General features: G+C 40.5%; 1 pseudogene; it reads left to right on the top strand.

Annotated features, from left to right (window-relative positions):
* The first annotated feature begins 3,703 nt into the window (after window positions 1-3,703).
* LOC109550127 (large ribosomal subunit protein eL34-like) lies at window positions 3,704-4,847 on the top strand (annotated as a pseudogene).
* Window positions 4,848-22,090: the final 17,243 nt, after the last annotated feature.

Raw genomic sequence — 22,090 nt, 5'->3', positions numbered from 1 at the left:
GCCTGTCTGCATCTGGTTGACCTTTGTGCCGCTCCAGGTTGTGGACGTTTGGTGGGACCTTGTGGAAGAACAGAGTGTTCCTACAGTTCTCGGAAAACAAGCAGCTGTTTCCCAGGGGACTTTGAATGAAGAGCAGTGAGCAAGATCCGGGGGGGTCCCCGGTCCCTCGGGACTAGGACAAGCCAGAGATGGAGGTCTTTTGCATTTCAAAGCAAGTCAACTTGCTTTTTTCATTTTTACCCCAGACCTAGGAGACCATTTCTTCCTTTCTTTCTTTTTTCTTCTTTTCTTTCTTTCTTCTTTCTCAGAGAAAAGGCTGCAAGTCAGTTGAATAGGGGTATGTGACCCTGTGGCAGAGTGATGCTGTGAGCAACGGGGCATTTTGTCCTGAGTGGTTAGAGCGGTTACTCTGACAGGGGAGAAGCATCACTCTGCTCTCTCTCCCGAGACCTCCTTTTCTGAAGCCTCGATTAGACGCCTGCAGAAGTCCCTGTGGCCAGAGGCATGCTCTCCCCGCCAGCTTATCAGAGGTACTCAGGCTGCTGCTGGCCCTGGCAGGTCAGATACAGTCACGTTCTCCAAGCATTTTGTCCTCTCGTGATCTCATATTCCCTCACCCTGAGGGGGGAAAAAGGAGGTGGGCGGAGAGAGTGGCCGCTAAGGGTAGTGAACAGCCTTGGGTTGTTTTCCGGAACTGAGTAGGCTCTCGGCTCAGCTGCGTGTCCATGCAGCGTGGATAGGTGAGCGGCATCACTCCACTCAGTTCTTCCTTCTTGGCGCTGCCCCAGCTCCAGACTCGCACGATATGGGAACAGCATGTGGACTTGTTTGTGGTCATCGCAGGGAGATGGTTAAGAACCAGGGCTTTGAAGTCAGACACACCCAGATTCGTGTTTCAGGTTTGCCGCGTTCTTGCTGTGCGACTGAAGTATCAGCACGATTTTCTCATCTGTGAAATGGAGACAAGAGAGACTAGCTCCTCTCTCACAGGCATGAGGTGTGGATTAAAGGAGGTGATGCACGTAGGCAGGTAACATGGGCTGCGGCGCACAGTGAGAGCTTGATAGACGGCAGCTTCTGTAGAGATCTCTAGGGGGTCCCCGAGCTCAGCACAGGGTAGGTGCTCATGGAAAGGGAATAAGAGATTAATGGAGGTGAAAAGATACTGGGGAAATGCATATGGGAACGACCGTGTTGAATATACTAGGTACCCTTTCTGGGATTAGAGCCCCATTGAACACAGTGACTGGAGAGAGAAGCTACTGTCTATGTCATAGGCACCATCAGCCTTCATTGTCTGCGAGACAGTGCCCCCTCCCCTCATGATGTAAGCTGGCCTTGCCCCAAAGCAGTTATATCAAATATACACTCAGGTACATTGGAGGTGAAAGGGGAAAAAAACCTTAGCAAACGATAATTCTGCATAACTGTAGCATATACATGTTTACCTGCAGAGTAACATGCCTTCTTAGGCATCGCTTGCCCTTAAAGTGAAGAGAATTGTATGCTTTCTTTAGGTCCATTTAATCTGTGCTAGATTGAGACGGGGACTCATTTTCCCCGAGACGCTCAGGTGGAGGACTTATTTTCTCTTCCATAGCAGGTATGTTATTCTGGGTGGTGGCACATCCTTCTTTAAGAAAGAATAACCCCCTCCAAATATTTTAATGTATTTTATCCGAATTACAGTTGCTAAGAGTCTCCCAGTTTCATTAAGTACGCACCATATCTTTTCTCAACTAGTTATGTGTTGGAATGGCTTCCTTAAATGTATTGTTGATCTAATCCCATGATGGATGCCTTTTATCTAAAGACAAAAACAGTTTGTGCAAGTTCAAGTGCCTATATGTTCATTAAAGAATATAGAACATAGCTTGAAAACCCCTTAGTTTATGTCAGGTGACCTCAAAGGCAGGAAGGTGACCATTCTGCAGCCGGGGTCTTTTCTGTGTCTCTGCAGGTACGTCCAGAACCTCTCCTTGTCATCAACGTCCGTGGCTCTCACATCCACTCACTCACTCTCATCATTTCCATTAGGGATCCCATTTTTATTTTTTCCCTCTAAAGAAGCACTTGTTCGGAACCTTCCTCACTCTGCTGCTCACCCTGCTGTCTGTAACGTGGAGGCTGGTGTGTGGGATGGTGGTTGAGGTCAGATCCTACAGCGCCCTGTTTCTCATCTGAGATATTCTGCCGTCAGCCTCCCTCTATTCACAGCTGAGCTCATTTAGAGAAGAGTCTGCCCTCTTTCCATTTCTCTCAGGCTTGTCCTCGACAAATATCCGAGTGTCTACTCTGTGCCAACCCCCTTCTCCTCCCATACTCTCTTTAACTCAGTGAAGTTAGGTTTTTGTTGTTGTTGTTTGTTTTTTTTACCCACCTCTTCTGTCATTAGTGCCCTCTTAATTGTTAGATCCCGTGGCCTTTCCAGTGATCTTTCTTCTCTGGGTTTGGGCAATATTAACCACTTCTTCAAAAATCTCCTTTCCCTGGTTCCCCCTTGACTTCACTCTTCTGATTTACCTTCCATGTTTCTTGTAATTTCTTAGCTACTTTCATAGTTTTCTCTTCCTCTGCCCATTTAAAGCCTGGTCCTCATGAGCCTGTCACTGGTTAACTTCTTAGTTGTACAGTTTCAGTGGGCAATCTATCCAGACTCCTCTGTGCTGAATCACACCAAAGACTCGGTGTGTCTCAAACCAGTGTCATCTTACTCTTCTCGAATTCTCAGTGTACTCAGCAACAAACCTCAAACACACCCCATCTTTTTCTTGGACTCTTGCAGCTATCTAAAAAATTTGCACGTGAAAGACACGCTTGTCCTCCTTTTAGCTGAGAAGGTAAAATGCATGTTTGAGGCAGGCAGTGTTTAGGTTAAGGCTTGACTGAGGATTTGCAGGATAGAGATGAAGAAGCAAGTAGAAACAAATGAAGAACTACAGTATCTTTGTTCATGAAGGTAGTAAGGGTATCAAACCTCCCAAAAATGATCTACAGATTCAATGCCATTTCCAGCAGAAATTCCAACAGGTTTTGTTGGATGTGACAGGCAGATATCTGAACATCTGTGGAACAGCAAAGGACAAAGATGGCTGGCTGCTTCTGACTATAATGAGGAGGTTGAGGGGACCTTTTACAAGACAGTAAGTTTTATTACAGAGTTTGTGTTGTATGTGGTGCAGAAGTATGCGCTCTGAGCAGTGCAGCGAGCTAAGGAGCCTGAGAAATAGCCCAGGTGTATATGCTGCCCTTTGAGACGTGATGAGGTGGCACGGCAGGTCAGTGGGGGCAGGAAGCGCGGCTCCATAAGTAGTGCTAGAATAAGGGTTATCCTTATGGAAAACAATGGAATGGATTTCTGCCTCACACCTCACCCAGCAGTCAATTCCACATACATTAAGGTTTTGATTACGAAAAGCAAATACTTAAATGTTTGCATGGAAAAAAACCTTAGGGCCGGAAAGAATCTCTTGGGACATATGCTAATCATAAAAGAAAAGATGATTAAATCAAATATATTAAAACTAGCACTTAAGTTAAGCTAACAATTTAGTGTAGTAGAAAGACAAACCAAGACTTGACATTTACGATACAGTTAACCGAGAAAGGAGTAGTAAGCAGAATATATAGAGAATTCCTATTTTTTTAAAAAAAACAGAAAATAGCCTTCCTCTTCCGGGGACGGTATCCAGAGGCATTCAGGATGGTCCAGCGTTTGACATACAATTGTAGGCTGTCCTACAATACAGTCTCTTAACAAAACCAACCTGTCCCGAACCCCTGGTAATAGAATTGTTTACCTTTATACCAAGAAGATTAGGAAAACACCAAAATCCGCCTGTGGCGTGTGCTCAGGCCGACTTCAAGGAGTTCGCACTGTGAGACTTTAAGTTCTTGTGAGATCGTCTAAAACAAAAAAACATGTCAGCCGGGCCTATGGTGGTTCCATGTGTGCTAAATGTGTCCGTGACAGGGTCGAGCACACGTTCCTTACTGAGGAGCAGAAAATGGTTGTGAAAGTGTTGCAAGTACAAGCACAGAGTCAGAAAGCTTTATTTAGCTTTTGTATTTAAAAGTGAACCCTTTTTGAGTAATAAAAAAAAATTAGAAAGTACAAAAAAAAAAGAAAAACAGAAGAAACTTGAAAAGACATTTCACAAGAAGAGGAAATACATAGGGCTTATAAATGAGTAGAAACTAGAAACCTTGGAGATATGAATTAAGACCACAATGAGCTTGCAGTTTATATCCATAAGATTTGTAAAATTAAGGAGTCTGACAGCACCAGGTGCTGAATGTGAGCTCATCCTTGTGTGGATGTGTAGACAGGCACCTCGGCTTTAGAGAACAACTACACCTCACAGAGTTGAACATTTGCATACTTCAGGATCTAGCTTATGACTCCACCTCCCAGTTGTGTATCCAGTAAACTCTTACATTTGTGTACCAGCAGGTGTGTACAAAAATGGTTATAGTAACATCTTCCTAATAGTTAATAACGGGAAAAACTGAAATGCCATTCTGTCTACAAGAGAATGTTTAAGTAAATTAGGTATATTCACACTACGGGATATTATTCTGTAGTGACAAGAGGTGAACTACAGCTATACCTGACAATAAGAATGAGTCTCAGAAAATATTAAGGAAAAAAAAGCAAGTTCCAGGGTATGGTTGAGACTATTTTTATTGAGCTCAAAACCAAGCAAAACCAAAGAGTACATTGTCTAAGCATACATAAATGGCAAAACTATACTGTAAGAAACAAAGCAAAACAATGCTAAACCAAAATTAAACCTACTGCTTACCTCTGAGAGGGAAACAGAGGGAGCGGATAACAGAGGGACACATGGGTAGTTGCTGGTTATTAGTAATGTTCTCGTTCTTAGGTTGTATGGTAGGTTTATGGTTTATTATGCTTTATAACTCATGTATATCATAGAATTCTGTATGTATTAAATATGTTGTATGTAATGTATTAAACATAAAAATAATAAAGGAAAAAGGGAATAATAAGCCAAAATCTGGGATGGTGACTTTGTAGGTAATGTTTTGTGTGTGTCAAATGTATTTTTTAAAGAAAGGAAGGACAGAGTGCACAGCAATGCAAAGGTGGGGACAGAGAGTGGAGCATCTGTGCCCTGTCCAGCCAGAGCTAAGCGTGGCTCCAGATACCGGGCTTTGGAGGATGATCGCTGGTGGCACCGTTGACGCAGGCAGAGAATGTAGGCGGGGAGGAGAAAGGAGCTCTGGACAAGTTTCCTGTGGCTGAATACCGGCAGTTGGACACCTGACTTTGGGATTTTGGAAGAATGGCGTTAGAACTGGGAGACTTCCACGTGGAGGTGGAGGTGCAGACGAGATCGCATCTGGAGAATCTGAAAAGAAGATGGAACTTGATTCTAGGACCAGGGACCAGGGAGGTGGGGAAGCCAATGGAGGAGCCGCCGTGTGGGGTAAAGGAGACCGGGAGAGGGGGCCACGTCAGGCAAAGCAAAAGAAGAGAGAGTTGAAGGCCTGGCCACGGAGCCTGGTGCTGCCGAGAGCTCTGGGAACTCGACCCCTCTCACAGGTGACCCTCGCTAGAGCAGTTTCAGGGGCATTGTGGGGACTAGCTGTGCTGGGTTGAAGACGGGGAGGAGAGGCAGGTTACTTGGTTATCTTAAGAGGGTGGGATGGGAAGGTAGAATTGAGTGATTATTTATTTAGCTTTTATGTTTATTTATTTATTTATTTTTGGCTGCGTTGGGTCTTCGTTGCTTGGAGCGGGCTTTCCCTAGTTGCGGTGAACAGGGGCTACACGTTGCGGTGGCTTCTTTTGTTGTGGCGCACGGGCAATAGGCACACAGGCTTCAGTAGTTGTGGCTCACGGGCTCTAGAGCGCAGGCTCAGTAGTTGTGGCACGCGGGCTTAGTTGCTCTATGTCATGTGGGATCTTCCTGGACCAGGGCTCGAACCTGAGTCCCCTGCATTGGCAGGTGGATTCTTAACCACAGTGCCACCAGGGAAGTCCCAGAAACCTGCCCATTGTTTTCAAACTTCACATCCAGTTTGTTCTCACACCCAGATAGTTTTACCCACTAAATACCCCTGCCTGGCTTAGGGTCTCATCATTTCTCCTCTGGACCCCTCTGCCACAGTCTCTGGGTTAGTTTCCCAGCCTCCTACAGCTGTAAGAGTGAGCTCTGTGATTCTTTAAGCCCACCCCAATCCTTCTGCCTAAACAAGCCCCCCTTCCTCCCATTGCCTTGGATACACCCGAAGTCCTCAGACGTGTGCAAAGCTCTCCACATTGTGACCCCGCTCCACACGCTCCAGCAGCCCTAAAATGCTGCCGTTTCCCCACATGTCCTGACAGAGGTGTCTGCTTGCCTTGTCCCCTCCACCTGAAATTACCTCACCCCAACTGCACCCTGGGGCTTCAGGAAAGCTTCCCAGCCCTCCCCTCCCCTCCCCCGCCTCAGGGCTAAGTGAAGTCACACCTCATCCTACCTCCTTAATAGCATCATGCGTATTTCACAGTGCTCTTGTGGTAACAGTAATCTATCTCTCCCTTAGACTGTGATCCTGAAGGGTAGGTTTGGAACCTTGTTCATCTTTGTCGTGTCTAAAATAGCACTTGGTTCATGATAGGTGCTCAGTAAAGGTTGGCTTGAAAGAGTTGATGAGCAGATGCTTTCCTGGGAACAGTGGTTTGTAAGGAGAGCAGACTGAGAGCCCCACGAGGGCGAGGGCCGTGCTTCTCTGACTGGGCTCAGAGTCCCCAGAGCCTAACTCAGCCCCTGCCATGTAGTTCGGTACATGGGTTTTTTAAGTGAGCAGAGGGGAGGCCATGATGATTTTCTCTTGCTCAGAAAGAGGCTCTGGGGCATCAAAGCCCTAGCACCCTCCACACCCATCTTCACAATTTTTTTTTTACTGCCCATGAAGGCAACACACTGGCAGCCCTGCAGAAAAACCACCTCACTACAATAGCTTATCGATGGCTTACTTGCTATTGATCAGCTCTATGTATTGTCAGATTACAGAACAGAGAGTATATTATGATTCTGTGTGTGTGTGTGTGTGTGTGTGTGTGTGTGAAGGAAATACATGCAGTGAAAATTTCTACAAAGATACACAAAATATCTTTTTTTAAAAATTTATTTATTTATTTTTGGCTGCGTTGGGTCTTCGTTGCTGTGTGCTGGCTTTCTCTAGTTGCAGCAAGTGGGGGCTACTCTTCATTGCGGTGTGCGGGTTTCTCATTGTGGTGGCTTCTCGTTGCGGAGCATGGGCTCTAGGCTTCAGTAGTTGTGGCACGTGGGCTCAGTAGCTGTGGCTCGTGGGCTCTAGAGCACAGGCTCAGTAGTTGTGGCACATGGGCTTAGTTGCTCCTTGGCATGTGGGATCTTTCCAGACCAGGGCTCGAACCCATGTCCCCTGCATTGGCAGGCGGATTCTTAACCACTGCACCGCCAGGGAAGCCCTACAAAATATCTTAAGTGGGAATCCCTCTGGGCAATAGGACTGGGGAACCAGGGGTGAGGGCCTCATGGTTTGGATATTTCTCACTCTTTCTGCACTGTTTTGAATTTTTACAACAAAGATATAAACATTACTGTACTTTTAAAAAGGTTAGCTCGTCAACAAATCCAACTCGAAATAGATATTACTTTGAATAATCTGAGTGAAAAGTTAGCACTTAAGTGAACTAACCCCTAAATTTGGTCACATCTCTCAACACTTGGAGTAGCTAATTCCATTTACATTCTCCCTTCTTCAAATGTAATTTTCAAAGATATCTTTTGCCTCCTCCCTTGCTTTTAAGTATTATTATAGCCTTTTGGAGACTCATAAAACAAGCAATCTCTGGAACTGTTGTCTAGGAAAGGATCTTGGATTAAATGATTTTTGAGAACCTTGAGAGCAGATATGCCATGAAATGGAAGAAACAAAAACCAGACAGACTCATGAATGATGTTTATCACAGTCTCTGCCTTCCGTAACGCAAATACATATGGCAACCTACAGAGTATGAAGCTTGCAGCAGCTGAGAAAAGAACTTTGAACTTTTTACAGTTCTGTTTGTTCTTTCACCCAGAGAGAAACCAGAATAGAGAAAAGTGACATTTCATTCCAGATTATCTGAAAGAAATTCAGTGGTTACCTGTCTTTAATCATGAGACATAATCCTCTTTGAGGAAAGAAGAGGCATTTATTTTGTGCATGTTTTCAGTGCAAATATGTGAAATCCAGTTGTCTTGGCGAATAGTGTTAAATATCATTAATTAAAAATACTTCAGGTCTCGGGAGATACAGGGACCAAGTGGCAGCGACAAAGACGTGTGAACTGCCCCTGCCGAAAATGAGCGCACGAGACAGATAATAAGTGTTTCCAAGGCTTTTGGCTACGTTTGCATCTTCTTATCTCAATTTATGCAGAATTTATGGATGATGGTGTTTGAGATGAAAGACTGAGGAAAATTCAGAAGAGACTGATGTTAACGAAGGTGAACTCTCCTCGGAGATTAAATATAAAACACCTCAACCTAGAGGATAAATATGTTTTACACAAACATTTGTTGGTGGAAGATTGGCTGGGTGGATCTTAGCAAAAGCAAAGGAAGATGATACAGATGCAGAGATTTCTATATATGACAGCCTCTCCTGGAGTATGATGAAAGGATTTCTTCCTCCCCCTAGTGTAAAGCTAGCCTCCTCAATTGTTATAACCAAGATCAGCTTCTTCTCAAGGAAGATGGCAAACAGAAGAATTGAAAGAAATCTAAGTACCTGGCAACAGAGGACCAGTATTGAAATCTAGACCAAAGCATTGTCTGCTGTATTTGAAAAACTCTTTATTTTCACTGATAAACCTTTAATAGCTCAGTAAGATACTTTTTCTGAAATTTGTATTTCATGTAATTTGGCTTATTAATATAGGTTATATTTGAATAATGAGTATAAAATCCAGATTTTCAGTTTCACTTACTTGAATGCAGAATGCATGAATACACATAAACACCCTGAGGTTCTGAGTGAAAAGCACATTAATTTAAAAATCTTATAATACATACTGTAATATATAAAATTCAGCCACCATAAAATATATAGTGCACACTAAAGTCATCATCTTTAGCTGTTTCTTAGAATTACTTGCTATTGAGATACTAAACTCAATATATTTAGAATGAAATCATAGATATTGCTGTTAAACCAGTGATAAGATTCAAAAGCAGCAAATTTATTTTAAAAGGAAATGCATATGTAGATCAGTGTCTTTCAAGCCTGGATCCCTTTAAAAGAGTACATGTTCTCACAGACAATCCCCCCTCCCCTGCAGCATGACTTAAAATAGTTTTATTATGACATTGCTTGCATGTGTACTGTCATAAAATCAGGGATAAATTCCTCAAGCTTATTTTACCTATACTGATATAAAACCAGAATAGAGTTATACAAATACAATTACAAAACCAATAAAATTTAAACTCAGTGATCAGTGATACTCATAATGATGAGCCAATAGTATTCCAGTATTCCCACAAGAGCCTTCATCATCCAAGACTCATGAAAATTCAGTATAGCTTCAGTATTAGGTACATTTTACCATGCGAATTACGGTATTTGAAGGCTGGCCACCCAAGGATGATAAGGGTGATTCCTTTCCTTTAACCAGAAAATAGAAAACAAATTCTTCCCCCGTTGTCAGATAACAGAGTGTCTTCTGCTCTCATCTGTGGCAAAAGAGCCAAGCCTGACATGGTTTAAACTAGAGAGAGAGAGAGAGAGAGAGAGAGTGGGAGAGGGAGAGGGAGGGAGTCATGACGGGGTGTCAGCACAGACCCTGGAAGCTGAAGGGGCTGGTGCCTGGCAGGGCTGAGTCACTTAGCACCCTTGACATGGAGGGGGAAGGAAAACGCTAATTTTAGATGGTTTGTATCAGATTAGTAGGAGGATCTGACTTCAGAAAGCACAGTAATTATTGGGTTTTATTAAGTGAAAAGTGAGGTTTGGCTTTGGATGCCACCGTTAAATTTTGACTCACAAAGTGTGTGGTGGGGAGGTTGAGATTTCTGGATGGTGGAGAGCAAAAATGAATTTTACAAAGGGTTTGGCAGTATAAGTAGCCAACATATTTGGGCACATTTGAGGGTGGGGAGCCAGGGGAAATATAGGAAAGAATAACGGAGTCATGACTGCCTTAAAAATGGGGAGAGAGTGGAAAGGATTCTAGTGGGACCAAGCCTTCCTTCTGTAGGGAAAAGACGTGGGTGCTTACTCTAGTGGGATGGGTGTGTTGCCAATCGCTTTGATTTTACGAATACAGGCCACTTTGCTGACTCCTGAAAGGTAAAAATCTGAAAAACTTTGATTATTTTGTACTGCTAAAATTTGCTATAATAGGGGAAAAACCATTTACATCTACCTTTTAGACATTTTTCCCATGAGCTCAAACAATGCTGATGATACTAGAGAGAGAAAATGCTGATTGCACAGATTACCTCTCCTTTTGCTTTGGCTGAGATCCCCAAGAGGGGAAGAATTTACTGTCATATGGCATTTGTGCCTTCATTCGTATTCATTCAATCCATTCATTTATATGTTCATTTATCAAACATTTATTGGGCCAGGTCCTGTTCTAAGGGCTGGGTGTACAATGAGTCACATTCCCGGGCCTCATGGAGAGTAGTAGTGAACTGACTCCCTCCAGTACTTTGTATCATTCACGTCTTGAACAGCCTTCACTGCAGATTCAAAAGCAGAGGAGGTGGGGCTCCCCTGGTGGCACAGTGGTTGGGAAATCCGCCTGCCAATGCAGGGGACACAGGTTGGATCCCTGGTCCTGGAAGATCCCACATGCCACAGAGCAGGTAAGCCCGTGCGCCACAACTACTGAGCCTGCACTCTAGAGCCTTCCAGTGCAGAGAGTGCGGGTTCGATCCCTGGTCCAGGAGCTAAGATCCCACATGCCTCAGGGCCAAAAAACCAAAACATAACAACAACAAAAAACAGAAGCAGTACTGTAATATTGTAACAAATTCAATAAAGACTTTTAAAAAGTAAATAAAATAAACTTAAAATATAAAAGGGCAAGAGCTGTCTCTTCTGCTTTCTTTGCATGTTTTGAAACTTTGAAGAGATTGAGGAGAGCAGATGTTAGGTGTTTGTTAATGAACCGTCTGGCCTGAGGTGAATGGTTTTGTCTTTCAGTGGACAAGTGTGTGATTAGCTGTAGCGTAAGTTCTGTACTCTTCACCAATGCCTTCCCCCCACACCTCCAACAATTACTAGCTGGGTGACATTGGGCAACCTACATGGCCTCGATAAGCTGCGGCTTCTTCCTCTCTAAGATGACAGTGATGCTGGCACTCACCTGGCAGGATAGAGCATGTGCCTGGATGAAGTCCTCCACAGAAGGCATCCAGCATGTGCCTGGCTTAACATAAAAAATCTTCATTAACCGAAGAATGATAATGAAGACCCTTGGGAGATGTTTTATTTTCTCCATGCTTTACAGAAAAATGAATGGAACACCACATCAGACATACCTCATTTATAGACAATGTGTGTGACTCTATGAATACCAGAGGCACAAGGGGAGTTCAGGGGCAAGCAATGTAATAGTGGTGATATGGGGAATTTTCCAGAGGGAGCTATAAATATCACGGATGAGCCAACTGGGTGCAAATCAAGGCCATTGCTAATTAAGAGAAGGTGATTTGGGTTTTGTCAAGTATCTTATCAAATGTAGCATCACATTTCTGTACATTAACCTTCTCTTTATAGCAATTTTATTTTAATTTTGACGGGATTGAGTCCTGAATAGACATAAGTGGGAAACTTGTTTTGGTTCTACAATTATAGACAATATTCCTGTTACAGTTTCGACGTTTTACAAATGGATTATTCCAGTCATGAGGAGAATTATCAGACATGATGGGTAGTTTAGTGAAATCCACAGCACACCTGGAAAAGCACCCCAAATACACTACGTTATATTTGCATTATTTTAAAAGTTCACATGAAAATAGGTAGCATTTTTCATTATAAAACTTGTTCATTGCAAAAAGCTTGTAAACTATATAAAAGTATGCAGAGGAGAACAACTCATGATTCTATAATCCCCGTTTAGCTAGTATTAATGTTTTATTATATTTCTTTCCATAGTCTTTTCTTGTTTCTTTCCTTCTGTCCATCCTTGTGTGGGTAAGCTGAGTAGTGGCCCCCAAAGATATCCACGCCCTAGTCCCCAGAACCTGTGAATATTACTTTATATGACAAGAGATGTGATTAAGAATCTTGAAATGGGGAGATGATTCTGGCTAATCCAGTGAGGCCTAAGTGCAGTCACACCTGTCCTTAAAAGAGGGAAGCAGGGGGAGATTTGACACAGAAGAGGAAGGCGAAGTCACCACTGAAGCAAGACACTGTGCCACTGGCTTTGGAGATGGAGGAGAGGGCCATGAACCAAGGAAAGGAGGCAGCTCCCAGAAGCTGCAAAAGCAAGGAATTGGATTCTCTCCAGAGCCTCTGGAAAGAGGGCAGTCCTGCTGACACCTTGATCCTGGCCCAGTGATACTGATTTCTGACCCACAGAACTGTAAGAGAATAAATGTACGTTGTGTAAGCCACCAAGTTCATGGTTATTTGTTATAGCAGTGACAGGAAATGAATATATGATGAATGTATCAATTTTTGTACCTATCAGTCTACTTACCACATACCTTTTATAATATGACTTATATGTTACTGTATATATAAAACTACACATACATATTATATACACTACACATACACATTATATATATACTATACATACACATATTGTATATATCCATGTACCAGTGTTATTTTTTATTTGGTTAAAATATACATAACATAAAAGTTACCATCTAAATCATTTTAAGTGATTAGGTGCCACAGCTCTGTGGCATTAGGTACCTTAACATTGTTATGCAACCATCACCGCCATCCATCTTCAGAACTGTTTCACCTTCCCCAACTAACACTGTATACACATTAAACAGTCACTCCCCATTTCCTCTCCCCCTACTCCCAACCCTTGGCAACCACCATTCTACTCTCTGTTTCTATGAATCTGCCCCTCTAGGTACCTCATATATTTGGAATCATACAGTATTTGTCCTTTTGTGACCATCTTGTTTCACTTAAGAATAATGTCTAAAAGGTTCCTCCATGTTGTAGCATGTGTCAGAATTTCCTTCCCTTTTAAGGCTGAATTATATTCCATTGTATTAATACACCACGTTTTGTATACCCATCCATTAATTGATAGACACTTGGGTTGCTTCCACCTTTTGGCTATTTTGGGTAACGCTACTATGAACGTTGTGTACAAATATCTGATTGTGCCCCTGCTCTCATTTCCTTTGGGTATACAGCCAGAAGTGGAATTGCTGAATCATTTGGTAATTCTATGTTTAATTTTTTGAGGAATTGCCATACTGTTTTCCACAGCAGCTGTACCATTTTACATTATCACCTATAGTGCTCAAGGGCTCCAGTTTCTCGCCAACATTGGTTATTTTATTTTATTTTTGATAATAGCCATCCTAATGGGTGTAAAGTGATGTCTCATTACGGTTTATACATATCTATTTTTATATTACTTTTTTCCCACCTTGTTTTTTTTTGTTTGTTTGTTTGTTTGTTTTTGCGGTACGCGGGCCTCTCACCGCTGTGGCCTCTCCCGTTGCGGAGCACAGGCTCCGGACGCGCAGGCTCAGCGGCCATGGCTCATGGGCCCAGCTGTTCCGCAGCATGTGGGATCCTCCCAGACCGGGGCATGAACCCGTGTCCCCTGCATTGGCAGGCGGACTCTCAACCACTGCGCCACCAGGGAAACCCCCACCTTGTTTTAAATCAAATTCTTCAAAGATTTTTTTAAGCCTATGTAACAATCTATTCTAAATACATGCTATAACTTATATAACCATTCCTCCTTGTGGAACGTTTGGCTCTTTCTAACTTTTTACCATTGTAGGTTACAAAAGTGTGAGCATAAATGCACACTACACCTTTGTCCACATCTCTAAGAACGTCCTAAGAATGAATTACTCAAAGGAGCATTACATTGAAAACTGTTGGTGTGTTTAACGAAATTACTTTCCAAAAGGCTGTTTCAATCTGCAGACTGAGAGTGCTGAGTAGCACATTTTTATACGTTTTTTTTTTTTTTTTTCAGGTGCAGGGTATCTTTACAGATGAGAATACCTGTGAACTTGAACATCCATAGAAGCAGAATCCACTTGCTTATTTGGGTACAAAAGGCTAATTTTTTTGTCAATGTTGGGTTGGATTGTTGGTTTTAAAGACAGTTAGACTTGATTTATCTTTAGATTCTCAAGAGACAAAACTTCCACATGAAAAAAAAGGCAGTTTTTTTTTTAACTTTTGAATTTTATTTTATTTTTTTTATACAGCAGGTCCTTATTAGTCATCAGTTTTATACACATCAGTGTATACATGTCAATCCCAATTGCCCAATTCATCACACCACCAACACTACCCCCCTGCCGCTTAACCCCTTGGTGTCCATACGTTTGTTTTCTACATCTGTGTCTAAATTTCTGCCCTGCAATCCGGTTCATCTGTACCATTTTTCTAGGTTCCACATATATGCATTAATATATGATATTTGTTTTTCTCTTTCTGACTTACTTCACTCTGTATGACAGTCTCTAGATCCATCCATGTCTCTACAAATGACCCAATTTCGTTCCTTTTTATGGCTGACTAATATTCCATTGTATATATGTCCCACATCTTCTTTATCCATTCGTCTGTTGATGGGCATTTAGGTTGCTTCCATGACCTGGCGATTGTAAATAGTGCTGCAATGAACACTGGGGTGCATGTGTCTCTTTGAATTATGGTTTTCTCTGGGTATATGCCCAGTAGTGGGATTGTGGGATCATATGGTAATTCTATTTTTAGTTTTTTAAGGAACCTCCATACTGTTCTCCATAGTGGCTGTATCAATTTACATTCCCACCAACAGTGCAAGAGGGTTCCCTTTTCTCCACACCCTCTCCAGCACTTGTTGTTTGTAGATTTTCTGATGATGCCCGTTCTAACTGGTGTGAGGTGATACCTCATTGTAGTTTTCATTTGCATTTCTCTAATAATGATGTTGAGCAGCTTTTCATGTCCTTCTTGACCATCTGTATGTCTTCTTTGGAGAAATGTCTATTTAGGTTTTCTAACCATTTTTGGATTGGGTTTTTTGTTTTTTTCTATTGAGCTGCATGAGCTGTTTATATATTTTGGAGATTAATCCTTTGTCAGTTGCTTCATTTGCAAATATTTTCTCCCATTCTGAGGGCTGTGTTTTTGTCTTGTTTATGGTTTCCTTTGCTGTGCAAAAACTTTGAAGTTTCATTAGGTCCCATTTGTTTATTTTTGTTTTTATTTCCATTACTCTAGGAGGTGGATCAAAAAAGATCTTGCTATGATTTATGTCAAAGAGTGTTCTTCCTATGTTTTCCTCTAAGAGTTTTATAGTGTCCGGTCTTACATTTAGGTCTCTAATCCATTTTGAGTTTATTTTTGTGTATGGTGTTAGGGAGTGTTCTAACTTCACTTTTTTCCATGTAGCTGTCCAGTTTTCCCAGCACCACTTATTAAAGAGGCTGTTTTTTCTCCATTGTATATCCTTGCCTCCTTTGTCATAGATTAGTTGACCATAGGTGCGTGGGTTTATCTCTGGGCTTTCTATCTTGTTCCATTGATCTATGTTTTCTGTTTTTGTGCCAGTACCATATTGTCTTGATTACTGTAGCTTTGTAGTATAGTCTGAAGTCAGGGAGTCTGGTTGCTCCAGCTCCGTATTTTTCCCTCAAGACTGCTTTGGCTATTTGGGGTCTTTTGTGTTTCCATTCAAATTGTAAGATTTTTTGTTCTAGTTCTGTAAAAAATGCCTTTGGTAGTTTGATAGGGATTGCATTGAATCTGTATATTGCTTTGGGTAGTATAGTCATTTTCACAATATTGGTTCTTCCAATCCAAGAACATGGTATATCTCTCCATCTGTTTGTATCATCTTTAATTTCTTTCATCAGTGTCTTATAGTTTTCTGCATACAGGTCTTTTGTCTCCCTAGGTAGGTTTATTCCAAGGTATTTTATCCTTTTTGTTGCAACGGTAAATGGGAGTGTTTCCTTAATTTCTCTTTCAGATTTTTCATCATTAGTGTATAGGAATGCAAGAGATTTCTGTGCATTAATTTTGTATCCTGCAACTTCACCAAATTCATTGATTAGCTCCAGTAGTTTTCTGGTGGCATCTTTAGGATTCTCTATGTATAGTATCATGTCATCTGCAAACAGTGACAGTTTTACTTCTTCTTTTCCAATTTGTATTCCTTTTATTTCTTTTTCTTCTCTGATCGCTGTGGCTAAGACTTCCAAAACTACGTTGAATAATAGTGGAGAGAGTGGACATCCTTGTCTTTTTCCTGATCTTAGAGGAAATGCTTCCTGTTTCTCACCATTGAGAATGATGTTTGCTGTGGGTTTGTCATATATGGCCTTTATTATGTTGAGGTAGGTTCTCTCTATGCCCACTTTCTGGAGAGTTTTTATCATAAATGGGTGTTGAATTTTGTCAAAAACTTTTTCTGCATCTATTGAGATGATCATATGGTTTTTATTCTTCAATTTATTAATATGGTTTATCACATTGATTGATTTATGTATATTGAAGAATCCTTGCATCCCTGGGATAAATCCCACTTGACCATGGTGTATGATCCTTTTAATGTGTTGTTGAATTCTCTTTGCTAGTATTTTGTTGAGGATTTTTGCATCTATATTCATGAGTGATATTGGTCTGTAATTTTCTTTTTTTGTAGTATCTTTGTCTGATTTTGATATCAGGGTGATGATGGCCTCATAGAATGAGTTTGGGAGTGTTTCTTGCTCCCCACTTTTTTGGAAGAGTTTGAGAAGGATGGGTGTTAGCTCTTCTCTAAATGTTTGATAGAATTCACTTGTGAAGCCTTCTGGTCCTGGACTTTTGTTTGTTGGAAGATTTTTTTTTTTTCAGTATGTGGGCCTCTCACTGTTGTGGCCCCTCCCGTTGTGGAGCACAGGCTCCAGACGCCGAGGCTCAGTGGCCATGTCTCACAGGCCCAGCCACTCTGCAGCATGTGGGATCTTCCCAGACCGGGGCACGAACCCATGTCCCCTGCATCAGCAGGTGGACTCTCAATCACTGCGCCACCAGGGAAGCCCTGTTGGAAGATTTTTAATCACAGTTTCAATTTCATTACTTGTGATTGTTCTGTTCATATTTTTTGTTTCTTCCTGATTCACTCTTGGAAGGTTATACGTCTCTAAGAATTTGTCCATTTTTTCCAAGTTGTCCATTTTATTGGCATAGAGTTGCTTGTAGTAGTCTCTTAGGATGATTTGTATTTCTGTGGTGTTTGTTGTAACGTCTCCTTTTTCATTTCTAATTTTATTGATTTGAGTCCTCTCCCTCTTTTTCTTGATGAGTCTGGCCAGTGGTGTATCAATTTTGTTTATCTGCTCAAAGAACCAGCTTTTAGTTTTGTTGATCTTTGCTGTTGTTTTCTTTGTTTCTATTTCATTTATTTCTGCTCTGATCTTAATGATTTCTTTCCTTCTCGTAACTTTGGGTTTTGTTTGTTCTTTCTCTAGTTCCTTTAGGTGGAGCGTTAAATTGTTTATTTGAGATTTTTCTTGTGTCTTGAGGTGGGCTTGTATAGCTATAAACTTCGTTCTTAGAACTGCTTTTGCTGCATCCCATAAGTTTTGGATCGTCGTGTTTTCATTGTCATTTGTCTCTAGATATTTTTTGATTTCCTCTTTGATTTCTTCAGTGACCTCTTGGTTATTTAGTAACGTATTGTTTAGCCTCCATGTGTTTGTGTTTTTTACATTTTTTTCTCTGTAATTCATTTCTAATCTCATAGGGTTTTGGTCAGAAAAGATGTTTGATATGATTTCAGTTTTCTTAAATTTACTGAGGCTTGATTTGTGACTCAAGATGTGATCTATCCTGGAGAATGTTTCGTGCGCACTTGAGAAGAAAGTGTAATCTGCTGGTTTTGGGTGGAATGTCCTATAAATATCAATTAAATCTATCTGGTCTGTTGTGTCATTTAAGGCTTCCGTTTCCTTATTTATTTTCATTTTGGATGATCTGTACATTGGTGTAAGTGAGGTGTTAAAGTCCCCCACTATTATTACTGTCAATTTCCTCTTTTATAGCTGTTAGCAGTTGCCTTATGTATTGAGGTGCTCCTATGTTGAGTGCATATATATTTATAATTGTTATATTTTCTTCTTGGATTGATCCCTTGATGATTGTGTAGTGTCCTTCCTTGTCTCTTATGACATTCTTTATTTTAAAGTCTATTTAAAGTCTATTTTATCTGATATGAGTATTGCTACTCCAGCTTTCTTTTGATTTCCATTTGCATGGAATGTCTTTTTCCATCCCCTCACTTTCAGTCTGTATGTGTCCCTAGGTCTGAAGTGGGTCTCTTGTAGACAGCATCTAGATGGGTCTTGTTTTTGTATCCATTCAGCAAGCCTGTGTCTTTTGATTGGAGCATTTAATCCATATACGTTTAAGGTAATTATCAATATGCATGTTCTTATGGCCATTTTCTTAATTGTTTTGGGTTTTTTTTTTTGTAGGTCCTTTTCTTCTCTTGTGTTTCCTGCCTAGAGAAGTTCCTTTAGCATTTGTTGTAGAGCTGGTTTGGTGGTGCTGAATTCTCTTAGCTTTTGCTATAACAGAATTGGTATAGAAGACACATATCTCAACGTAAGAAAAGCCATTTATGACAAAGTCACAGCCAACATCATACTCAATGGTAAAAAACTGAAAGCTTTTCCTCTAAAACCAGGAACAAGCCAAGGATGACCACTCTTGCCATTTCTATTTAACATAGTAATGGAAGTCCTAGCCATAACAATCAAACAAGAAAAAGAAAGAAAATGCATCCAAATAGGAAGAGAAGTTAAACTATCACTATTTGCAGATACTATATACAGAAGACCCTGAAGTTTCTACCAAAAAAACTATTAGAACTAATGAATTCAGTAAAGTTGCAGGATACAAGATCAGTGTACAGAAATCTGCTGCTTTTCTATACACTAATAATGAACTTATCAGAAAGAGAAAACAATCCCATTTATAATTGCATCAAAAATAATAAAATACCTAGGAATAAAGTTAACCAAGGAAGTGAAAGACCAATATTCTGAAAACTATAAGATGCTGATGAAGGAAATTGAAGACAGTACAAATAAATGGAAAGATATCCCATGTTCATGGATTAGAGGAATTAATATTATTAAAATTTCCATACTTCCCAAAGCAATCTACAGATTTAATGCAATTCGTATCAAGGTGCCCATGACATTTTTCACAGAACTTGAACAAATAATCCTAAAATTTGTACAGACCACAGAAGACTTGAAATAGCCAAAGCAATCTTGAGAAAAAGGAAGGAAGCTGGAAGTATCATAATTCCTGATTTCAAACTATACTACAAAGCTACAGTTATCAAAACAGTATGGTACTGACACAAAAACAAATAAAAAACAAACACATAGATTAATGGAACCAAATTAATTAAAGAGCACCCAGAAGTAACTTCATGTATGTATGGTCAATTAGTCTACAACAAAGGAGACAAAAATATACAATGGGGAAATGACAGTTTTTTCAATAAGTGGTGTTGGGAAAACTGGACAGCCACATGTAAAAGAATGAAATTTGAACATTTTCTCACATTATATACAACAATAAATTCAAAATGGACTAAATACCAAATTGTAAACCAGAAAGCCTAAAACTCCTAGAAGTAGACATAGCCAGTACAGTCTTTTACATAAGTTTTAGCAATTTTTTTTTTGGCTCTGTCTCCTCAGGCAGGGGAAATGGAACCTGAAACTTAAAAGCTTTTGCACAGTGTAGGAAACCATCAATAAAATGAAAGACAACATACTAAATGGGAGAAGATATTTGCAAATGATATGTCTGATAAGGGATTAATAATATCCAAAATACATAAACAGCTCAAACAACTCAATATCAAAAACCAAATAAACCAATTAAAAAATGGGCAGAAGACCTGAATAGACATTTTCCAAAGACATACAGATGGACAATAGGCACATAAAAAGGTGCTTAACGTCATGAATCATCAGGGAAATGCAAATCAAAACCACAATGAGATATCACTTCATACCTGTCAGAATGGCTATCATCAAAAAGACAATAAATGTTGGCAAGGATGTGGTGAAAAGGGAACCCTAGTAAACTATTGGAGGGAATGTAAATTGGTACAGCACTGTGGAAAACAGTATGGAGGTTCCTCAAAAAGTTAAAAATAGATCTAATATGTGATCCAACAATCTCATTTCTGGGTATTTAGCCAAGGAAATAAAATCATTATCTTGAAGAAATATCTGTACTTCCAAGTCCTTATATTCAATGTAGCATTATTTGCAACAGCTAAGGTATGGAAACAACATAAGTGTCTGTTGACAGAAGAATGAATAAAGAAAGTTTGAGATACACACACACACACACACACACACACACACACACAGGAATTTTATTGAGTCATAAAAAAGGAAATCCTGCCATTTGCAGCAACATAGACAAAACTTGAGGGCTAAGTTATATAAGCCAGACAGAAATAGACAAATACTGCATGGTATCACTTATTAGTGCAATCTTTAAAAAAAAGATCAAACTTATAGAAACAGAGAGTGGAATGGTGGTTGCCAAGGGCTCAGAAGTGGGTAAATGGGGATAAAGGGTACAAATTTTCAGTTATAAGATGAATAATGTGTGAGGATCTAATGTATAAAATGGTGACTGTTGTTATAGTACTATAGTGTACAGCTGAAATTTGCTAAGAGAGTAGAACTTAAGTGTTCTCACACACACACAAAAAGGTAACTGTATGAGGTGATGGATGTGTTAATTAACTTGATTGTGGGCATCGTTTCACAATGTATTGGCTTGGCCAAAAAGTTCGTTCGGATTTTTCAGCACAAACTTTTTGGCCAACCCAGTATATGTACATCAAATTGTCACATGTACACTTTTTATATATTACAATTTTATATGTCAGTTATACTGCAATAAAGCTGAAACAAACACTACTTTTGTTAGTAAAACATATGTTTTTCACTGTTGGAGAAAACAGTTACAGGTATGGAAAGGAGGCATGACTATTGCCAAAGTTGGCACTCTCTGGTAACTCTTTTTAATCTGAATTTTTTTAAATATCCAGGAATTTAGGTACACTTTTGATAAATAGGAATTTATTGTAAAATAAATCAGAATTTTGATAGTGACATCTTTTTTTACTCTTTTTTTTTTTTTTTTTTTTTTGTGGTACGTGGGCCTCTCACTGCTGTGGCCTCTCCCGTTGCGGAGCACAGGCTCCAGATGCGCAGGCTCAGCGGCCATGGCTCACGGGCCCAGCCGCTCTGTGGCATGTGGGATCCTCCTGGACTGGGGCATGAACCCACGTCCCCTGCATCAGCAGGCGGACTCTCAACCACCGCGCCATCAGGGAAGCCCTGATAGTGACATCTTTTGACATATGTTGATTCTTGCTTAGGATTATTCTAAGACCATATCCCAGGTATTTAATAGATTTTGCTTTGCTTTGGAGTTTTCAAAGAAAATACACCTTAAAAATTCTTTCTTACAGAAAGGAAAAGTGTTTTCAAAATATATGCATGGAACAAGAGGAATTTTCTGTCAGAAATAAGTAGGCATAGTCCTCGGTGAAGGCTGAATTGTCTGGTGTTTCCACTTTAAGCCTCTTAGCTACATTTCTGTTTCTGTAGAACAAGAGAAGATCCCAGAGAAGCAATTTTTCTTCCTTTGTAGAAACTTCCTTATCTGGCAGAAAATGGTAACTCATCAAACCTGCAGCAGAAGGCAACTTTTCAACTCAGTCAATATGATCAACATTAAGCAACCATCAAATGAAGGATTGGGAGTGATAACCTTAAAAATCCTGCTAGGCACCTAGTTATTGATTCTCTGTTCAGCCTGATGCATGAAGGTGCAAAGGCAACGA

The sequence above is a fragment of the Tursiops truncatus genome, chromosome 16 (assembly GCF_011762595.2).
Source record: "Tursiops truncatus isolate mTurTru1 chromosome 16, mTurTru1.mat.Y, whole genome shotgun sequence".
NCBI lineage: Eukaryota > Metazoa > Chordata > Mammalia > Artiodactyla > Delphinidae > Tursiops > Tursiops truncatus.
Note: the sequence above shows the minus strand (reverse complement) of the source record. Positions and strands in the feature narration are given on the sequence as shown.